Genomic DNA, 5,375 nt, shown 5'->3' with positions numbered 1-5,375 from the left:
CAAACTATGCATTTTTGGGATACCAACTTAAAAAAAAATAATGAATAAAAAATTAACACATCTGAACAAACATCCATGATGGGGGCAACACAACAGCTGAGCTGCTAGCTGCACTGATTCTCTGGTTCTCTGTGATTCCCTTGGCTAGGTACCAGAGGGAGGGGGAATAGAGGTCTCTTGTTGCTGGCTGAAATAAAGTCTGAGTCCGTTTGGAAGCATCAACAGACACACACACACATACTGGGCCCCTAGCTCATTTTGAGCGAGCGTTCCTCACTCATCATTATTAACACTGCTTAGTGAAGAGGCTGTGGCGATGCCTCATTTGCCCACCCTCCTGTAACCCTATTTAACTCACCACCCACCAGCACTTGCAACACATACATCCTTCTTCTCTCCACACACACACACACACACACACACACACACACACACACACACACACACACACACACACACACACACACACACACACACACACACACACACACACACACACACACACACACACACACACACACACACACACACACACACACACACACACACACACTCCATAGGCATGAACACACACTGCGTATTGAACAGGCAGTAGGTGGAACACGTCAGTGATTGTAGTGCGGCCCATTTAACATTCCACTCACCCTCACTCTCAAGACCAACCGCTTCAGGGACATCACAATGTGAGAGTGTGTTAACATTCTACAGGCAACTCTACAGAGAGAGAGAGAGAGAGAGAGAGACAGAAGGAGAAAGAGAGGGGGAGGGGGAGGGAGAAGGAGAAGCACAGAAGATCTGGTAGACAAGGTGAGAGAGTGTAGAGAAAGAGAGGGAGAGAAAGAAAGAGAGCAAGAGAAAGGTGGATTTTGTGAGTGAAAGAGACAGAGAAAGGGAGACGTGAGGGAAGGAAGAGAGAGAGAGCACGCTGACACTTCATGCTTTTCCTAAACACGGCTACGCTTTAGAAAACAAACAACGCTCCTCTTACAGAGGTAATCTTCCCTGTGCTGTTACTGTATGCAAAGCTATACACCTTTATAGGTCTGAGGTAGCTTTTCCTGTAGCTTTCTCGCTCGCTTTCCCTCTCATTGCCTCTCTCTCCTTTCTCTTTTACTCACTCTCTGCCTGTATCTGTTTTCTCCCTCTCTCTTTACCCCCGCCCTCTCGCTCTGTTTCACTCTCCCTCTCTCTCGTCACCCCCCCCCCCCTCTTTATTTATCCCCCACCCTCTCTCTGAGTCACCTCACCAGCCTCCCATTGAAACGCAGATTGAGCTCAGTACGGTTGGTCGATAATGGGGCGAACACGTAGGTGCCGCGCTTTAAATAACAGTTAATTACTCGGCACTAGAGATGAAAGCCCTCGTTTGTGATGTCTCCTTGTTGGGAATAATGAAACCCGCCTCACCACAAAAGGAGGGAGGGGGGAGGGGAGGTGTGGATAACTCAAAATACAGCAACTAGCAAGGGTGGAATCAATGCATAGAAACAGAGAAATAGTCCAAAATGAAAGAGAAACGTTGGAAAAGAAGTGTGATTTGTAAGGACATGATATCTTGTTTATCTGTGAACATGACACAGGGTTTATTCATAGAAAGGCTCTGGTCTAAAAGTATTCCACTAGCTGGCCATAAATAATGGATGTGCATTCATTATGGCTATCGCCTCGTTCTCTCTTCCTCGTTGCGTAGCCAAAACAGACACACAACGTCTCCATTCGCTGATATCTGTTTGGCTGATGTGTGATCTCACCAGTGGGGAGAGGGCTGGAAGAAGGTGGGAGGGGGATGCTGTCGAAAGTCTTCAGTTCAAAACTTGCGGACTCAGTCGATGGACTAAAATGAATGGACTCTCTTTACGTGTCCCATCATGGGCGTTCATTACTATTGGATTCAGGGAAAATATAATGTAAGGTCATTATTCAATACCCAAGGGTTGAATTATTTGGGGGTAAAATAATCTATGCTTGCCTGCTGTCATTCTGTTTTTCACAAACTCAAACCCAAACCTCACTCCCCCCAACACACACCCCACACCTACCCACCCACATACTCACACTGGCTGGCCTGTCCCATTGCTTCCCAAGCAGGCCTATTACTAATAATATACTAATAATGTTACTAAGCCTATTAGTACCCATCAGTTAACAGTCTGTCGGTTCTCTGGTGTAAAGGGCTGCAGGAGAGGACCAGGAGAGTAACCTCCTTCAGCAGGTCACCAACAGGCAAGCAACACAAAAATATCACATACAATGTGCCTGTATTTGCATGTGATAACGGAGAGACATTTTAAAGGTCCAAGTCCCTAGCGAAGCAGAAGGAGAGCGGGAGAGCGAGAGAATGTGTGTGAGACAGACACAGAGAGAGAGAGAGAGAGAAGTCTAACAAAGACACTGAGGCGTAAATATGTCCACAGATCCACCTATTTTTCACCTACCAACCAACCGCCCTGCAGTCTGAACTATTCCTTCACTCCTGTGTTGTTTGTTTTGTATTTTAGTCATTTAGAACTTACTGTAGCGAGTACCTACATTTTCATACAGGCATGAATTACAGGGGAGAGAGCGCCACACGCATGTCAATTCTGTCGTCTGTAGAGAAGGGGGGAGGCAGGAAAAGGGGGAGAGTTGTGTTTTGTGAGAGAAGAAGTGATTTGGGTGGTCCTGTTGTGCAGGGAATATGATGGAGGGATAGATGGAGGGGTGCTCCACTAGATGGCACTCTTGGGGTGGCACATTTTTTCCCGTTGTCAATCTATCCTCCTCTATCTCCATTTCTCTCCCTTCCCCTCTGTTTCTCTTTCTCTCTCAGGCACATTTTGTACATGAGTCCCTGTGCCTTTCTACAGCAGGGGAATCTAAAATTGCGTTTCCTGAATCGATGGCATGGTGCTTGAAAAATGCAATGTTTTCCTGAGCACACAGTGCCTGTTTGTTTAATTCCTACATCCCTCTCCTGCGCTCTCGTTCCTTCTGTTCTGTCTCCTCTGCTCTCTCCCCCACCCTGATGGAGACGACCTCAAAGGTTTTGAAATAGGCACACCGAAATAAATGGCTGTGGTAGTTAGTGAGTTCCGCAGATAAAAAGGTACGAGAGAGACTTACTACAAAAGGTTGTTTGTTGTTGCCCAAAGGTTGTGCCAGTTTGGGTGGTTGTTACTTTATCAACAAAATACATGACATAATTAGGATCTCCTCCGTTGTCAAGGAGGGGTAATCACTCTTCCATCTTTTTAGACAAAGCTTCTCATCCGAGATCTGCTTTTGTGGATTTGCAAAATCTTTGATGATAACTAGATTCCGTGCACACATCTGCAAGCTGGCAACAAGGCAATTCCATGTAAACGTAATTACGCCTTGACTCACATTAAAATGAATGGCAAATGAAAACCATTGATTTCAAAATGTAACAAACCAATCAACTCTATGCACGAGGACTACTTTGAACAATTTACACAGAACATTTCACAATAACACAATTACCGGAACAACTGTGCAGATGCAGAGTTTGGTAACAGAATCATGGTCAAATTTAAGCTTCAAAGATGTCTGCAGAAAGAATAGGGTATCAGCTATGACATGACACCTTGAATTTGAAAACATTTGTTTTGGTTATGTAACTGAAGTAGGTGAAGTGGATTTTAATCTGGAATTACGGTAACGGAATTACATCATGGGTCTCTGATCTGTACTTTACAAAAAGACATAGTGATGGATATGAATATATATATATATATATCATTATCTTCATGGTGATGTATCCTGAATAGGTACTCAAAGTTGGAAATATGCAATATCCTTATTTTTTATATTTGGGTGTCAGTGGCGGTCGGTGCCTTTGAAGATGAGGGAGGGTGAATTTTTTTTTTTTACGAGCATGGCCTTATTTCTATTACAGCATATTGGATGACTGTCATTCATATTCCATTAAACCAGTTCAATGTAACATTACAGTTTTTCCCAATTGCTAAAACACAATTTTGCAAACTAGGCTGGTTTTATCAAAATACTTAACACAATTCACAAAACCACACACCCAAACTGCAAAATATCTCATATATCCTGCAAAATGAAGCACTGCAACCAAAACTACATATAGCATTATCAAAATCAAACGTTTGCACGAAATGGCACACACTTCATTCATATTACCAGATTTTTGTCTAACCAACTACACACTGTTGGGCATAATGAAAAGCACTCTCATCTTTAGTATGCTTTGCCATAATACTAAAATAGTTCAAATTGTAGAAAATTCTTCAGATGCACAGAAACATTTGCAGATACACACACATGCTGTTGAAACATTTTATTTTTTATCAAACAAGTCAATGCAACATATGCACAGCAGATATATTTACATTGGACTGAACAAAAATATGCTCACAAAAAAACAGTAAACTGAAAAAGAAAATTGCAGAAGAAATCTGCAGAAAAAATATATAGAAAAAAAGAGGCAAGAAAAATAATTAGGCAGCATCTTGCCGCACAGCTGGGTCTGGCCACAACGCCTCGTCCACATCACAGGCCACAGCTGGGTCTGGCCACAACGCCTCGTCCACATCACAGGCAATATCTTCCCTTGCCAGACATCGAGGGAAGAAGCGCCTTGAGTGCCTTATCCATCCCTGAATCGCACCCACATCAATCTCATCACAAGAGGCATGAGCACAAAGGTCTGCCGGTCGTATACCTTCCACCGCCATGCCGAAACTAACTCTTCTATGGGGTTCAGAAATGGTGAGTATGGTGGGAGGTATTGCACGAGAAATGGTGGGTGGTCAGCAAACCAGTTTTGGACTGGGGCTGCACGATGAAAGCTCACGTTGTCCCATACTACAACGTACCGGGTTCTTTGATGGTCTGCATCATTCATAGGCTCTGGTGGTATGAGAATGTTGTGGAGTCTGTCCAGAAATGTGAGAATATGGGCTGTGTTGTATGGTCCAAGGTTGGCATGACGGTGGAGGACACCATGCATATTGGAGATGGCAGCGCACAATGTGATGTTCCCACCACGTTGGCCAGGAACATCTATAATGGCTCTGTGGCCAATGACGTTTCTCCCCCTTCTTCTGGTCTTTGCTAGGTTGAACCCAGCCTCATCTATAAAGATGAACTCATGTGGGATTGCATGAGCATCCATTTCAAGTACTCCCTGAAAACAAAGAACAAAAGCAGTCAATATGGTGTTATCCAGTACACTGGGAAACAATGCTGCGTGTAGTGTACTGCAGTCAATATTGTACTTACATCCACATATGCTCGTCTGACCTCTTTGTTTCTTTGAGAGTTTCTCTCAAACGGCACCTTATAAAGTTGTTTCATTCTGATTTGGTTTCGCTTGAGAATGCGAGCCAATGTGGACAGACTGACTC

Source organism: Salvelinus alpinus, chromosome 10 (assembly GCF_045679555.1).
Source record: "Salvelinus alpinus chromosome 10, SLU_Salpinus.1, whole genome shotgun sequence".
Lineage (NCBI taxonomy): Eukaryota > Metazoa > Chordata > Actinopteri > Salmoniformes > Salmonidae > Salvelinus > Salvelinus alpinus.
The sequence above is the reverse complement of the archived record's forward strand: the minus strand, read 5'-3'. Positions refer to the sequence as shown.